The sequence below is a fragment of the Lampris incognitus genome, chromosome 9, assembly GCF_029633865.1.
Source record: "Lampris incognitus isolate fLamInc1 chromosome 9, fLamInc1.hap2, whole genome shotgun sequence".
NCBI classification, from domain to species: Eukaryota; Metazoa; Chordata; class Actinopteri; order Lampriformes; family Lampridae; genus Lampris; species Lampris incognitus.
In genome coordinates this window covers 40,133,242-40,151,734 of record NC_079219.1, presented here as the reverse complement: position 1 = coordinate 40,151,734, position 18,493 = coordinate 40,133,242, and positions in this window count along the sequence as shown.

Sequence of the window (18,493 nt, the reverse complement as noted above, 5' to 3'; positions counted from 1 at the left end):
CTCTTTCTGCCCATGACACCATTTAAGGTACTCCAGAGCTTTTTTTCCATCATGCTTTATATATACATATATATACACATATATACAAACACACATATATACACACACATATGTGTGTGTGTGTGTGTGTGTGTGTGTGTATATGTGTTTGTGTGTGTGTGTGTGTGTATGTGTATGTATATGTATATATATGTATGTATGTGTAATTTCTTTATTTATTTTTGTTTCATAATAAATGTTCTTCTTCTTTTTGTTCAGTTTGGTGACATAGTTCCCTACAGCAGGTCTACCAATCAGATGTGCAATCAGCCTTACTTGACTCTCCTTTTGCTTCATCCCTTTCAACCAAGCACCCCCCCCCCCCAATATCCACATTGCGCTAACAGTTCAAACCATCAGTTTCTTGACAGGTGCATGCTTATCAATTACTGGAAGCAACAATTTCATAAATACATCATGTGCAGCATCTGGGTCCCTCTCTTTACTCAGATTAGACAAACAAATATGTTTAATATCCACAAACAAGTCACAGCAAAATCCTTTGTATAATCTCTTAAACAGTATTTTAGGCCCAACTGTTGGAACTTTGGCTTTCCTGGATATAGCTACTAGATTACGGTTGCTGCATCCAATGGGAACAGATGCAGCTTTGGATTAAAGTTCTCCAGTGTTACTGCAAATGTGATCAATGCCCGTGGATGATATGATTCCTGTACTGTTAGAAACACCCTGGTAGGTTGATTAATGTCCTGAACCAGATTACAAGCCCTGGTTAGAGTGAGAAGTTTCTTTTTCAGCGGACAGCTTGATGAAAGAAAACCAATGTTCAGGTGTCCCAGAAAATAAATATTTCTATTCACGTTACATTATCTATCAAGCATTTCACACAAATGATCTTAATACAGACTGCCAGAACACGGTGGCCTTTAATAGCATCCCAACAACAAAGGCTTTAAATGAGGCAGGTGAACCTGCAATCACAACATTTCACCAGCACCTGACATTAAGTCCTCTCTGAGCTGAACAGCAATGGGGCTCTGAATGTATATTGCAATTCCTCCCCCATAGGTATCCCTGTCCTTTCAGTAGATGCTATATCCCTGTATTGCCACTGTAAGCATCATCAAATGAGTCATATAGGTGGGTCTCAGATATGGCCAGAATATGAATGTTGTCTGTTACATTTTAGCCAGTTATCAACATCCTGAACCTTATTTCTAAGGTTATATATATATATATATATATATATATATATATATATATATATATATATATATATATATATATATATATATATTAACATGGGCTACAAAAAAAACAAGAAACACTATTCAACATTCAGTCAGGTGTGTCTGTGTGTATCTGTGTGTGCGTGCTCGCAAAGTTACGATCCCATAGGTTTGGCTGTTTCCGCTCTGTCTGTCTGTTGGGAGGAAGGGTGGATAACGAGTCTGTTGTATCAGATGTACGCAATGTTCCCTTTCCCTTTTTCAGCTTTTATGGCTGGGATGAGTGATTTTTTGCCTCTGGCATCCGGCCTCAGTTGCAGTCCTCAGTAAGGAAGATGTTAGTCCTTTTCAGTTTATGGCATGCCGCCCTGTCTTTGAATCGGAGGGATTTCACCACTATCCGCCTGGATCTGCCACCGCCACCTGAGCTGGTTCTCTCCCTGTGGGCACCATCCACCTCGATCCGCTTTTCAATCATCTGTGGCTTTGCAGCGAGCAGGCCGTGGACCTTGTCATCGGGCTTCTCCCAGCCCTCATGTGTGGACTCAGGAATGCCTTGCATAATTGTCCGAATCAGAAACAAATTTACTGGCCAAGTGTGCTTATGCATACAAGGAAACTGACTCCAGTTTGCAGCAGCATCTAGTAACTACATATATTAATCACAAAAAAAACAACAAAAGAAATAAATGCAATAACAAATAAAATACTGGAGATAAGTATGTCTGCACAACAGGTAGTATATTACAGCTATACAGAGTTTTGTTACGGCTGAATAATTAAAAACATGCTTATATACTGTATAATATTGCTTATATATTATATTATTTACTAACATTATAACTCTAACTTGATGTTGATACACTATAGTATATACTAATATTGTATTATCCATTCATTATCCAAACAGCTTCTCCTTATGCTGGGTCGCGGGGATGCTGGAGCCTATCCCAGCAGTCAGCAGTGATTGGGCGGAAGGCGGGGAGACACCCTGCACAGACTGCCAGACCATCACAGGGCCTACAGACACACACACACACACACACACACACACACACACACACACACACACACACACACACACACACACACACACACACACACACACACACACCACACACACACCTAGGGACAATTTAGTACGGCCGATTCAGCTGACCTACATGTCTTTGGACTGTGGGAGAAAACCGGAGCCCCCGGAGGAAACCCACGCAGACACGTGGAGAACATGCAAACTCCACACAGAGGATGACCCGGGACGACCCCCAAGGTTGGACTACCCCGGGGCTGGAACCCAGGACCACCTTCTGTTACCACCGCACCATCATGCCGCCCAATGTTGTATTATATTATATTATATCATATATACTAAAATATATACTACATATTTGTGTATTATCTATTACATAATTATATATTATATTACATACTTATGTTGTAATTATAACAATAAAAATATTAATTTGTAACCAGTATACAACAATTGTCTGTATATCTACGATTGTACATACAAATGTACAATCGTAAATATGCATATGTGTGTGTGTGTGTGTGTGTGTGTGTGTGTGTGTTTGCCCTGTGATGTACTGGCGGCCTGTCCAGGGTGTCTCCCCGCCTGCCAATCAACGACTGTTGGGATAGGCTCCAGCATTTGGTTTGGATAATGGATGGATAGATAGACCACTATCAGGAAGAAAAAAAAATGTTAGCTAAAGATTGAATGCTAACAAACGGTACCGACACCAGTGAAAGTTAAAGTTATGTTAGCTGCTGAACACTGAGCTATCCATCCCTCCTATAGGGGGGCTACACATGACCAGTATATCAGCAGGTAACCGGTTTTCAATCAGGCACCAGCTGAATGCTGACTGCTAACAATGCTACAAGCAAAGCAAATATCATAGTTATGAGGCAGGAAGCCTGTCTGACATGTGCATTTTGAGGGGCGTCCGGGTGGCGTGGCGGCCTATTCCGCTGCGTACCAACATGGGGATCGCCGGTTCGAATCCCCGTGTTACCTCCGGCTTGGTCGGGCGTTAGCAGTGTCTGTGGGTGGGAAGCCGGATGTGGGTGTGTCCTGGTCGCTGCACTAGCGCCTCCTCTGGTCGTTCGCACATCTGCTTTACAAAGAAGTAGTACACATCCTAGTGAGACATTTTGACCAGAGGGAGCTATTTCTAAAGTGCCATATTTACATAAGTGTCCATTATTGCTCTGTGCGGTTAAGTGTTCATGAGAGATGGCCTGCGGGAGGAAACTGTTCCCATGTCTGGTGGTGTTGGTGCACTTTGCTCTCTAGCGCTTGCCAGAGGGTATGAGGTTATATTTTTCCATAGCAATAATACATTATTCCGGAGGAATTATATTGTTCTGTTTGATTGACACTCGCGGTAGTCTGTTTTCCCAGTCACTGATACGTAAGACTGATTCACACACGGTATTGATGTTTGTACATGCGGCCTTGCACTTTATAGTCAACTCCTTGCAAGTTTCTTTTAGGTCTTCCATTCGTTTTGGGAGTACTGCAAACTGATCTTTAGGGACCTCTTTAATCATATCGTCCATTTGTTGTTGGTAGATCCAACCAAGATTTGGATGAAACTTCGAACTTGTTTTCTTGCTGCATTAGCAACCACATATAAACATCTTGTTGCTATATATCTCGCACCTGTGACAGACTGACACGGTCCTCTTTTGGTCCCGGCTTCAGGGCTGACCACGTCGCAGTCTGCATTCAGGCTTTTAGCCTGTTTAGCTTGAAGCAGTGATGCTAGCTAGCAACACCGAAAAAGATCTCAGGACACAAAGCTGCGGTCCCGGCAACACCGTCATGAGATCAAAAATCAGCTGGAATATTATTAAACAGAAACCCTTTCTCAGAATCTTCCATGAACTTACATTCTCAAAAGAGCAAAGAGCAAACGGCTCTCTCGTTCAGCACCAAGTGCTGCACACTGCAGAGCCAAATAGGTGGAGCTTGATCTACTTAAGCTCCACCTCTCTGGACCTAGTGAAGCGCCACCCATCTGTACCTCTTGCATGCCACCCCTCTCCTTAATGCAATTCTGGACCTAGTCAAACGCCAGTAGGTTCATGTAGGTGTAGGTCAGTCTAAGAATACAGTTCCTACATGAAACTGCTCACAACAAGGTCTTTGGGTTATCTTGAGTAACAAGGTCATGATTTCTAGAAAGAGAGAGACGATGCTGCTGAGTTTCTCAAATGTACTTTTTTGGTACTTGGATCAACACAATCCAGTTCCATTGTTCCATTCCTTTCCAAGCTGCTTGTCCCGATTGGGCGACAGGCGGGGAGACACTCTGGACAGGCCACCAGTCCATCACAGGTCTGACACACACACACACACACACACACACACACACACACACACACACACACACACACACACACACACACACACACACACACACACACATCAAGGGACAATTTAGTATGGCCCATTCACCTGACCTACATGTCTTTGGACTGCGGGAGGAAACCGGAGCACCCGGAGGAAAGCCACGCAGACACAGGTTGAACACGCAAACTCCACACAGAAAATGACCCAGGACAATCCCCAAGGTTGGACAGCGCCGGGGTTCAAACCCAAGACCGTTTTGCTGTGAGGCGACAGCGTAACCACTGTGCCACCGTGCTGTCCCCAGGTCCATTGTATTCGATATCATATATGGTAGTCAAATGCGCTTGCGCATATACTGTGCGATATACGGGAATACATACAATAGCATAGTTGCCAAGTCCGCTTATAATACGCGACTTTGGGCTTTCTTTTTTAAGTCGCTTGAAAAAATCATGAGTCGCAGGTTGCCTTTTTTTGGGGGGGGGGGCTTGTTTTTAAAACTATGGTTGCTTGATCGTAAAAATAATAAGCGACTTTGTTTTTACATTCAGAGTGTATTTTCACCAGCTGCATCGACTGACACTATCTGCTTACAGCATGGCTTCTGCGTGCAGCGAACCGTCGCAGAGCCTACGGTGCAGCCTGCGCGTAGCCTAAGCATCGAGGCCACCCAGTACGCAGTTGGCGCTGAACGTTCGACGTGGACGCATACGATCAGTGCAGTGCAACTGGCCCTCCCACAAACCTATATATTGTAACGTGCATGGATAAGTAGACACGTTGGCCCTTGGCGTACGGGTCGGACCCTTTAGTCAAGCGGTTAGCGATGTCTCCCGCGGTGCGGAGGGTTCGCGTTCCGGCTACGGCAATTCTTGTGGTTGCCCCCCGAATTCGCTATAACATGTATGTTTGTCATAACTTTGCTGTAAATGTTTTGTTTAATTTTTTTTGATTTAGTATTTGGCAATGCAGAAACTGGCATTTGCAACATTTGAATTGAATTAGTGTCTGCCATATATAGGCCTACTTTGTTAGCGTTTTAGCAAAATACACAGTACACAGACAGGTTTGTTCATGTCAAATAGGTCTGCATTCTGAATACTGTAGCGAATTCGGAGGGCAGTCCAAGAACCGCCACAGCCGGGACGCGAACCCGTGTCTCCCACTCTGCAAACGACAACGTTAACCAGTCGATTAAAGGGTCTGACCCGTTAGTCAAGAACCAACGTGTCTACATATCCATGCACGTTACAATATGAATGTTGTGTTAAAAATGTTCTGATTTGCTAAACAAATAGGCATGTCAGAATTTGAATTGAGTTTAATTAATGCCTGCCTTCCCTATGTAGGCATACTTTGTTGCTGTTGGATGAGTTGGTAAAATAAGTTATATTTTTGTTTCTCAAACTCTAAATTGTTTCAGTTTAATACATGTTGTGAAGGCCATGACATGCTATAGCGGTATTGGGCTTGTTTTTGAAGCTGCAGTTGCTTATTTGTCTCACGAGAGTTGACAACACTGCCTAGAGGACTTCGGGGAATTCCGGAGGAAGGTAGATGAGTGTTGGTGTGTTGCCTGACGGCGATTCATTAAAACCGACAAAAGCTAAATAAAGCATATCACAATTATTTACATGGTGTCAGAAGTAAACAACGACAGGAGTCGTGGCTAAATTCAACCCCCCGACGAACTTTCCCTTCGATAAGCCAGACGGGTGGCCGGATTGGGAGCAGCATTTGGTGAGATTCAGAACCGCCACTAAACTAGACAAAGAAGATGGCGCCGTGCAGGGTAGAAACCTGCATCTACCGATCGTTTGCATCTACCGATGAGGGCCATAGAAATGACTTTGATAGGGTGCTTGGAAAGCTCGATGAGTACTTTGTGCCGAGAAGGAATGTAATACACTCACGTGCATGTTTCCAACAGCGCGTGCAAAGACCGGGAAATAAAGCTGAGACTTTTATCCGGGCTTTGTATGAACTGTCGGAGCATTGAGACTTCGGCGCGAGCAGAGATGAGAACATCCGACACCGAATTGCTGTTGGAGACTCGACAAAGATGTCTCACAGAAGTTGCAGCCGACGAAGGACCTGACGCTAGCGCTGACCATACAGACGGCCAGGCAGTCCGAAGACGGTGCTTCGCAAGTCAGCATGCAAGGAGAGGCAACTGGGGTGATACACGAAGTCACTCACAAGCGCAGCAAATACACCAGACACCACTGGCGTAACATATTTACTATGGGCCCTGGTGCAAGCAACCCTCGTAGACCCCCCCCCCCCCGTCTCTCTCTCACTCGCTCACACACACACCACCACCATAGGTGGGTTTAGTAAGTAATTTTAGTAATTTATTTGTGTTGCACCTTTCACAGATATACAATCACAAAGTGCTTTACAGCATAAAATATAAGAAATAAAATAGAAATATCAAAGTAACAGACAAAGTTTACACAGATTAGTTATTGTAAAGGTCAGTACGTCAAAGACTGACTACATTTCAGGAACACGGAGAGCGGACGCACCACAAACAGAGTTCGGAAACCTAAACAGACGGTCTCTAAAACCAAATCAGTCGACAAGGCAATGAAACAAGTCAGCAAAGCAACTGTTATATAGCTAATAGCCTTGTCATTCGACAGTAACAGGGGAGCACACATCAGACTCAAAACCTGGTAGATTGCATGGTTTGGCACGCACGCAGCACACATTGCAGCTTTCCTTTTTTTCATCTCCTTCCTCTTTTTACATACACTTTTATGCGTGTAACTCATGCTTGCTTGCTTGATTTTATTTTTCTAATGTTACTTAGGTAGGCTAGATAGGTAAATGATATTGCGCGCGCTAAACAAGCTATCATCACATGCTCAAAACACACGCATAACATTGGACGAGGACAATGCATGCAGAAATATTGACGCCCTCCCCCTAGCGACGGGCCCTGGTGCCACTGCACCGACTGCACCACCTATATTTACGCCAGTGCCAGACACCACGGAAAGCCAAAAGGGGGAATCAATGGACTATGTGGAAAGTGTGGGAAACCGCGGCACAGTAGACGAAAATAGCCCGGCTAGAAAATCCAAATGCAATACGTGCAACAAGGTTGGACATTGGAGTAGAGTGTGTAGGAACAGGAAAGCAGAGAGTGGGGTTACAGAGCAAACAGAGCAGCTGAGGCATACTTTCTTGGGGCTGTGAGTAAAGCAGATGGGCCGTCAGAGCAATGGGCCATCAAGTTGCTGGTGGGCTCCACACCGGTTGAATTCAAAATTGACACGGGAGCTGATGTTAACGTCATCTGCGAGGAGACCTACCACTCTCTCATCCCAAAAAAAACACTGGAGCCTGCAGATATTCCAATGGTTAGCCCAGGTGGCAAGCTGCAGTGCATAGGGCAGATCCAGGGCACTGTGTCCTACAAAGGAAAGACTCACCCACTCACAACATATGTCATACACAGACGCACTGTAAACAACTTACTCAGCAGGCCGCTGTCTGTAAAGATGAATCTAGTGAGGAGAGTGGATGAAACGGTGCACAACAGAGGACACCAATCAGGCATATGGTGAGCTTGGGACATAAAAGACTGAACCTGCGAGAATACAGCTGAAATACAATGATCAGCCATATGCTGTACACACAGCACGGCCCGTACCTCTCCCTATGCTGAAAAAGGTAAAGGAGGAGCACCTGAGGATGTAGAGAAATGGCATCATCGAGAGGGCGACACAGCCCACCGACTGGTGTGCACCCATGGTGCCAGTCTTGAAGAAGTGCATAGGTAAAGCCTGCATCTGTGTTGATCTCAAGAGGCTGAACGAGGCTGTGAAGAGAGAACAGTACATCCTACCTACTACTGATGAGATTACAGCAAAACTAAGTGAGACCACAGTCTTTTATTGTCTTCACCGACACCGCCAGTGGGTTCTTACAGACACCTCTGCATCCAGACAGCTGTAAGCTCACAACCTTCATTACACCGTTTGGCAGATTCAACTTCAAGCAGCTACAGTTCGGAATTACGAGCGCACCCGAAATCTTGCAGAGGAAGAAGATGGAGACCCTGCAAGGGCTGGAGGGCATTGAGGTCTTCATGGATGACATTCTTGTCTATGGGGCCACAGAGGAGGAGCATGACAGTCGCCTGGAGAAGGTAATGCAGTGCATAGAGACGGCTAGTTGGAAGCTCAACCCCGAGAAGTGCTCCATCAGACAGTGTCAGCTGCGGTTCCTCAGGCATCTCATTGACTGGTCTGGGATCCGGCCTGACCCTGACAAAGTGGAAGCTATTCGGCAGCTGTCACCACCAGCAGACGTGCAAGGATTGAAAATGATACTGGGAATTGTGAATTATCTCGGAAGATACATCCCCAACAGCAGGACAGCGGCTGTATTAGCTCCTGAAAAACAAGAAAGCGTGGATATGGAGTCACACATAACAAACAGCCTTTGAACACATCAAGAAGTTGTTGACAACTGCATCAGTACTTGCATACTATGACGTGAACAAGCCCACTGCTGTGTCGGCGGATGTAACTAGTTATGGATTGGGGGGTGTACTCCAATGCCATGGGGAGCAGTGCAAACCTGTGGCATACTACTCCAGACACCTCACAGAAGCAGAAACATGCTACACCCAGATAGAAAATAAATGTTTGATTGGTGTGTGGGCGTGCGAGAAGTTTGACAGATATCTCAATGGACTGGAGCAGTTTAAGCTTGTAACTGACCACAAGCCACTAGTGCCGCACATTAATAGCCGCAGCCTGGACAATGTACCTTTATGATGTCAGCGTCTTCTCATGCGGCTCATGACATTTAATCCAGTAGTAGAGTATGCTCCAGGGAAAACTCCGATCGTCGCAGACACCCTGTCACGCAGTCCACTCGCTAGCATGTGCACAGAGACTGACACATACAGTGAGGTAGTATCCTATGTGGCTAGTGTAGTAAGAGGAATCCCTGCGTCTACAAGCAAAATAGATGAATTCAGAATGGTGACAGCAGCTGACATGAACTACTGTCTGTCATGAAGCTCATAAAGACTGGATGGCCTGAATACTTAAGCAGTGTGCCTATGAATGTGAGAGAGTTCATCCAAGTGAAATCAGAGCTCTCAGATTACAGGGCCTTGTCCTTAGAGGAAGCAGGATCATCGTGCCAAGGTCAATGAGAGGTGAGATCCTTCACAAAATTCACGAAGGGCACCAGGGCCTAATTAAATGTAGGGAGCGAGCGTCTTCATCTGTGTGGTCGTCCAGACTCTCTATGGAAATGAACAAACTCGTGACATTATGCCATGAACTGAGAACACAACAAAAGGAACCTCTCATCGCTACACCACTTCTGGTGCAACCCCGCAAGAGAATTGCAACGGACCTCTGTGAGCACAAACACCACAGCTACCTGGTAATCTCAGATTATTACTCCAGGTTTATAGAGATACTGCACCTGCCCCCAGCAACGAGTGCACAAGTTAGCGAAACCTGAAAACAGTCTTCACCAGGTTTGGCATTCCAGATGAGGTGGTGAGCGATAATGGACCCCAGTTTTCAAGTGCGGAGTCCCAGGAGCTCACAAGGCAGCTCAACTTCAAGCACTGCACATACAGCCCTCACCACCCACAGGGCAATGGGCACACAGAGAGAGCCGGACAGATGGCAAAGAAAATTCCCATGCAAGAAGATCATGTGATGGCTCTAATGAGTTAGAGGTCCACTCCCTGCTCCACCACAGGCTACAGCCCAGATGAGCAGTTGATGGGGAGAAAAATCAGAACCACACTCCCCACTTTGGAGAAAATTCTTCTACCAAAATGGCCCAGCAGAACACCTGTGAAAGAAAAGGATGGGAGGGAAAAGGCTAAACAGGCTCACTACTTCAACCACCACCGTGGAGCCAGGCTCTTACCTGCCCTGCGTCCAGAAGATGCTGTATTCTCAAAGTTGGACCATGAAAAGTCGTGGTCTTTGCCAGCAGTGATCTCAAGCAAGAGCACCACTCCGAGATCCTTCATCATCAGGACGCAGCAAGGAGCAGAGCTGAGGCGGAACTGCTGTCACCTCCAACCAGGGCTGGTTCCCCAGCCCATCCCAGCAGTACCCAGTGAGAGCACAGGGACAGACATCCACCCTGACGGAGCTACCATGTTAGAGAAGGTTCCCGTCAGTCAGAGTGTGGCTACATCCACAACTCCCCTACCCGGTCAGGCTGTGACCAGATATGGACAGTTGTGCAATACCGTTTAAAAGACTATAAATTCCATGGTTGTAATGAGAGACCAGTCCACCCGGGGTGGATAATTTGCCTTTGCTGGGGAGGTAATTAATTCCACTACAAAGGGCAGATAAATCAATATAATTAATGTTACAGAATGAGATGGAATGCAACAAATTTGTTTTCGAGAACACTGAAAGACATTAACTTGTGGTCGGAAATGGGCAAATCAGATCCATTACGATTGAGAGAAGTTACACTAGAGCAGCAAAACAGATCAAGAATGTGTCTTTTGGAGTGTGTAGGAAAATGTTACAATTGTTACAACGTTACAGATCGGACATAGCTGTCAACAGGCAGTGCACAAAGGCAATGCATAAGGTGAATAGAAATGTTTATCTAGATATTAATACCATCAGGTGAGAAGGTGTTTGTGAAAGAGCTGGGTCTTTAGCTTCTTCTTAAAGATGGAGAGAGACTCAGTGGATCGAATGGAGTTTGGTAATTCATTCGTTCCACCACTGGGGAACTACAGAACAGAAGAGTATGGCTAGTGACTTGAGGCCCCATTGTGGTGGAAGTGCCAGGCGCCTTTCATTGGCAGAGCATAGTGCATGGGACTGAATGTAGACCTGAATGAGGGAGTTCAGGTATGCAGGAGCTGTTTTAGTTGCGGTTTTGTAAGCAAGCATTAAGGTTATGAATTTGATGCAGGCAGCAACTGGGAGCCAGTGGAGGGATACGAACAGTGGAGTGACATGTGCTGTCTTGGGTTGGTTGAAGACTAGACACGCCACTGTGTTCTGGATCATTTGCAGAGGTTCGAAAGTGCATGCAGGGAGACTTTCCAAAAGCCGGTACCAGGAGTTGTGCTGAATGCTCAGACAGGTAGGGTCTAATTTTCTTAATGTTGCACAGGGCAAATTGGCATGACCGAGCAATCAAGGCCATGTGAACGTTAAAAGGTTAGTCAGTCATCAATTATGACACCCAGGTTCAGACTTTGTGGGCATGAGTTTGGTTGATCCAAGCTGGATATTGATCTGTTGTTGTGAGGATGGGCTGGCTGGGATGACAAGGAGCTCAGTCTTAGATAGGTTAAGCTGTAGGTGGCGGTCTTTCATTCATGCGGGGATATCAGTAAGGCATGACAATATCCGTGCCGAGACTGTGAGGTCAACTGGTGGGAATGATAGGAAGAGCTGGGTACCGTCAGCATAGCAATGGTATGGGAAACCATGGGAGCGGATGATTGCACCAAGTGAGGTGGTGTATATTGAGAAGAGAAGGGCACTTAGCACTGACCCTTGAGGTACCTCTGTGGATAAGCTGTGCAGTTTGGACAATTCTCCCCTTCAATATACTCTAAAAGATCTCCCTGAGAGGTACGACATGAACCAGGGGAGGGCAGAGCCTGAGATACCAAACTCAGTGAGTGGAAAGAGGAGGATTTGGTGGTTAAACATGTCAAAGGTAGCTGATAGATCTAGCAGCAATATAGCTGACTGACCAGCCAAACGCAGTGATGCTATTACCAACAGGAGTGCAGTCTCCGTAGAGTGACCCTGCTTAAAGCCAGACTGATTCGGATCATACAGCTTGTTCTCAGAAAGGAATTCAGAGACTTGGTTAAAAACCATGCACTCAAATAGTTTTGATAAAAGGGTAGGAGTGAAACCGGTCTGTAGTTTTCAACCTGGTCTGCGTTGAGTGTAGGTTTGTTTGAGCAGTGGGGTGACCCGAGCTTGCTTAAATGCGGTGGGGAACACACCCATTGTAAGCCATTAGTTGATGATGTGTATGACTGCGGGGTTAAGTGCGGGGGAAATGGTCTGTAGGAGGTTGGATGGTATTGGGTCCAGCAGACAGGTAGTGGGACGAGAGCCTAGCAGAAGCTTGGGGAATTGGAGTGGTTTCTGTTGTTTATTGATGGTGTCACACATGTGTCCTAGAGCTAGTGTAGCATTAGCCTGTGGTGGTATGTATACTGCCATGACAACAACAACTGTATATTGCCTGGGCAAGAGAAACAGTGGGCATTTAAGCATTGTATATTCAAGGTCCGGATAACAGAATTTATCGATTATGGTTATTCTGTCCTCATCTAACATTCCAGTATCAGACTAGACAGATAGTTTAACATGGTTGATCCAATAAAGACTTAAGAATTGAACAAGTTTAGGTTCTTTACTTGGTTTCCTTGTTTATCCAGCTTTATTTTGTAAAACTAAAACAAAACATACAAAAAAATACATCTGATTACAATTAGTTGTACATGTGGTTATTTGCTTCCATGTTACAGGTACACTATAGGTAAGTATAAATTCACAAAGATAAACCATATATTATCCAAGACATTTCCACAGCAACCACATTGTCAAATAAAACGACTGCAAAAACATTAAAACAACGAAACACCGTATTTTCAGGTAAGGCAACATCAACTCCATTTGGAGCGAACCTGAGCACGTGACTAACTAGCCAGGGCACTTCACTAACCAGTCCAGCACGAATAAGCAAGACACTAGCTCTGCCAAACATATTCAGATATCTGAAGAAACAACTCAGAAAGGATATATTTGTCATCCAGCTATCATCAATATACAACAAATCAAGTTATGCAATACTCACAGGCATATATTCTCAAAAGTTCACCGAGAGTAAAATGATGAACTGCACACTAGCTTCACTTATGCATCACCTAAAATGGCGACAGGTGCAACGGACTTTTGTGGATATTAACAATGACCACTAGAGGCGCTCAATACCATTAAATTATACTTAGAGTTGGAGAAATTATATGAATTACCAACACAATGGTCGTGTTTGTGCACTAGGCTTCATTTATGTAAGCACAACGTCCACCACCAGAATCAGATGTTCTGTCGGTGTGATGGAGCGCGCAGATTACTAGCTCAAATGCGACAGCCGGTATGTTGTGATTCAGCCACATCTCCGCGAAAATTAGAACACATTAGTCCTTTGTAGTTCTCTATGTAACGATACCAGTCTGAGCTCATACATTTTGTTGGCTAGTGACCTTATATATATATATATAACCCTTGGTTCTGCAGGCCGGCTCCCTAGCCCTGTATTTTTGCCTCCTCCCTGGCCTCCTCTGCGTTGTTTTTCTGATTGGTGTGGTAGGAGTCAGGAGAAAACGGACAGGAGTCACCGTTCTTTGGTCCGAGCAGTGCGGAATTTATTTTCTCTTCGCTGTGTTTCGTCACCTTTAACGTATCAAAAACGTTGTCTCTAATTTCAACTTATTTTTAAATTAACAGTAGGCCTGGTGCCACACAGAACGAGCAACTAGCTATCATTTACAGGTTAGCTCTCAGTAGTTCGCTAGCCACATGGGCATCAAACGTCATAAAACAAAACAATTTTCACAAAATAACAACCTAAAACATAAAACGATATCTCTGGCACACATATTTACATATAAAACTGCATGGATGACCATTTAAACATAGGGTTGCAGATGGATTTAACAGAGCACCCCGTTTCAACATCTTACCTTTAACACATCAAAAACGTTGTGACCTAAAATGGCCACCACGACCAACGACGGCAGCCCAAACAGCTATTCAACCAGGCATATCAACAAACTGAGCGCCCCCCGTGGCTACTCCCAGATTACCTCGTAAATGGAACCAGGAATGGGACATCTCAAAAATAAAACATTACAGCATAAATTGTGTGTCATCTTCACCATCTTACATCTATATCCCCCATTTTTTCCCCAGGACACACACCCACATCTGGCTTCCCACCCGCAGACACTGCCCATTGTGTCTGTAGGACGCCCGACCAAGTAGCCGGGTAGATCAGGAAAGAAGAGATGCCTGTTCCTTCATCACGTCTACAAAAACTTTTCGTCTTTCATTCGTGAATCCGCCGTGGTCCGTCTATAACCAAATGGTATTCCCTTTGTCCTGTATGGTCACCTTCTCCTTCACCTTGTTCGATGGCGTTGCGGCCCTGGTACCTGAGTACCTTGAAGATCATGATGGTCTGGTTGTTGTTGTTCCGGTTTGTTGTGTAGTCGGTTCATTCATTGTTCATGCGTTGCAATACCACCACACCACCAGAGGGCGCCGTAGCCTAATGATTGTTGCTGAGTGTAGTACGGTGCTGAGGGTGATGAAGAAGTGAGAAAAAAAGAAAGGTGTTGAAAACGTACAGTGCTCGTCTCTTGCCTCGTTATTATTTTACAGCTATACTAATGTGATGAAGTCTAGTATAGGACAAATTGGCGACGAGAAATGGCGACTGCAGCTGTGCCCTTACCTGCTTTATTTCTGCCGTGTGCCGGACAACCTACAATTCCGTTCGACATGTGGGCTAGGATGTTTGAGAACTATCTGCTAGCCATTGATGCGGATGGTGATGACTGGCCAGACACGAGGTTACGAGCACTTCTTTTACATTGTCTGGGTACAGAGGGCCAGCGTGTGTTTTATACACTTGCAAATGCAGGTAGGACTCACAAAGAAGCAATGATGGCACTGCGTGCACACTTCAACCCAGCCATAAATGTTGTGATGGAACGTCATAAGTTCAGACAGAGAATACAGAGACCGCAGGAGTCAATTACAGAGTACGTTGCCGCGCTGCGCGAGCTTGCCACAACATGTGGGTTTGACAACAATAGAGACGAAATGATACGTGACCAAATCATCGAGCATATCCATTGTGCAAAGATACGCGAGAGACTGCTAGGACAAGCAGATGCAAATTTGACACTTGAAAAAACACTCCAGATTGCATGCCAGGCGGAAGCTGCCATCGGGTATGCGCGCAAGCTAGGTTCAGAGTCCCAGGCTCCCGTGCAAGCTGTAACGGCGAAGCCTAAACGTCCATTCAAAAATAAAGGGAAATACAACCGCTCTGCAGAGCCTGCAAACGCCACTCCAAGACAGGACAGATGCTGTTTTAGGTGTGGGTCGTCTACTCATCTTGCAAATGCTCCAGACTGCCCTGCCCTGAAGATGACTTGTCGGAAATGCAATAAAGTAGGTCATTTTGCCAAAATTTGTAAATCTTCTGAAAGGTCAGGTGAAAAGTCTACCAAAAAAGTCGGTGAAGTTGTTGTGCAAGTGCTGGGAATTAATGCAACCCAACCAGCTCAGAAAATATCATGTGAAGTGACTATTAATGCCAAGTCAACTTCTTGCCCAGTAGAGCTAGTGGTGGATACGGGCGCCGCTGTGTCCATCATTCCTGAACCCGTCTACAGAGAGCATTTCAGCGAGGTGCCCCTGACAGAACCAGAGGTTAAGTTAGTGTCATATACAAAGTCAGACATCCCAGTAATAGGCTGTTTATCAGCTACAGTGCAGCACGAATATACTACAGTTCCGGCTACACTATACATTGTGAAAAAGACAGGTACCGCTGTCTTGGGGATGGACTTATTCAGGGCACTGAGACTTTCTATAGTAAATAATACTGTGCTCTCAACTGCGGCTCCAGTGACAGAGGTTAAAACTGGACCAGTGAAACTGGGCTTAGCCAAGGGTTTTGTCCACCGTGTTAGAGTGAAGGAGGGCAATGAAACAGTACAGCCCGTCCAACAGAAGCTGAGGAGACTTCCCCTCTCCGTGAGACAAGCTGTCTCCACAGAACTTGAGAGACTGTTAGAAATAGACGTGATAGAGAGGATTGATGCATCTCCACGGGTTTCACCCATCGTGGTCACGCGACGGAAGAACGGTGCGGTGAGACTGTGCGTGGACTTACGTGAGCCTAACAAGGCTATAGTGATGGACAGTTACCCACTTCCACACATGGATGACTTGTTCTCCGAGATGAGCGGTGCTACTGTATATTCTTCCATAGATCTCGCAAACGCATATCATCAAGTCCTTTTAGCGCCAGAAAGCCGGGACTTAACTGCATTCATAACGCACGACGGACTTTTCAGGTTCAAACGGGTCCCATACGGGCTGTGCTCCGCCCCAAATGCGTTCTCCAAGATGATGTCGCTCGTACTTAAAGGCCTCAAGGGGGTCCAGTACTACTTGGACGATGTCATAGTGTATGGCAAGGTCAAGGAGGACCACGACTGCAACCTGCAGGAGGTGCTCGCCGCTATCAGGGGCGCCGGCCTCCAACTAAACGAGGAAAAATGCCAGTTTAACCGGTCCAGCCTGCGGTTCCTTGGGCACACTATCTCTGCCCAGGGCCTGCAGCCACTCACCGGGCACGTCAGAGCCATTACAGAGGCTCCAGTGCCAAGTGATGCTACAACACTTCGCTCATTTCTAGGGCTCACGGCGTGGTACCAGAAGTTCGTAAACAACTACGCGTCGCTCGTGGAGCCTATGCGAGCATGTCTGCGTGAGGACACATTTCAGTGGACTTCAGCAGCTCAGGAGAGCTTCGAGGCGGTGAAGGACCGTATTGTAAACAACCCAGCGCTGTCCGTCTTCGACCCCAGCCTCCCCACCTACGTGTCTACGGACGCATCCGATTATGGCTTGGGGGCCGTACTGACACAACTACACCCGGATGGGACAGAACGTACAGTTGCATGTGCCTCACGCACACTTAACCCCGCTGAACGCAAGTACTCCATTGTTGAAAAGGAGGCGTTGGCCTGCGTGTGGGCCGCTGAAAAATGGAGGACCTTCTTATGGGGTACTAGGTTTACACTACGCATGGACCACCAGGCTTTGACCACACTACTTGCAACAAAAGGCCTGGGCCGCGCAGGGATGCGTATTGCGCGTTGGTCTGCGAGACTACTGTGCTTTACATACGACGTGGAGTACCATCCTGGCTCACAAAACCAGGCGGCCGACTGCTTTTCCCAGTTGCCCCTCCCTGCAGACGAGGATACAGAGCCAGTGGCCGAGCTGGAGCTTGTTGCTCTGTTGGACACAGAACTGAAAGCTCTTTCAGTAAAAGACTTTACGGAGGCATGTGAGGCGTGCCCTGAGCTCACAGCTCTTAGAGCACAGATAAACAGGGACTGGCCTAAGACAGCTAAGTCCCTACCAGACGAGCTCAAACCATATTTCGCCACGAGAAATGAACTGTCAATACAGGATGTGATTATTTACAGGGGGCCTCACCGACGACTTGTGCCAGTTGCCCTACGGAAGCAGCTGGTGGACTTGGCACATGAGACACACCAAGGGGTGGTCCGCACCAAACAGAGGCTGCGGGACTTATACTGGTGGCCCGGTATGGACACGTGTGTGCAGGAGACTATCCGCTCATGTGGATCGTGCCAGATGAATGATAAATGTGCCAAGATGCATTCTGCTCCTCTCCAGCCCATCCCACTCCCGGATGCCCCATGGCAAAAAGTGGGGATAGACATAGTGGGACCGTTCGAGTCAGCTACTTGGGACTGTCGCTTTGCTTTGACGCTGACTGACTACTACACAAAGTGGCCAGAGGTCGCTTTCACTTCAACTATCACTACCACTGCAATCACTACCTTCCTGTCTGCTGTGTTCAAGGTGGGTAGGCATAGAGGGCAGGTGGCTTACATTGCACAAATTCAAGATCAGTTTTTCTTAAGATAACTCAACATTAAAAACAGTGAAATCCTATCGAACTGGTGAGTGACAATGGAACACAATTCACCTCTACCGAGTTTGCAGACTACCTTGCAGCGAAAGACATTAAACACAGTAGAGCGTCTCTTTACTATCCACAAGCGAAT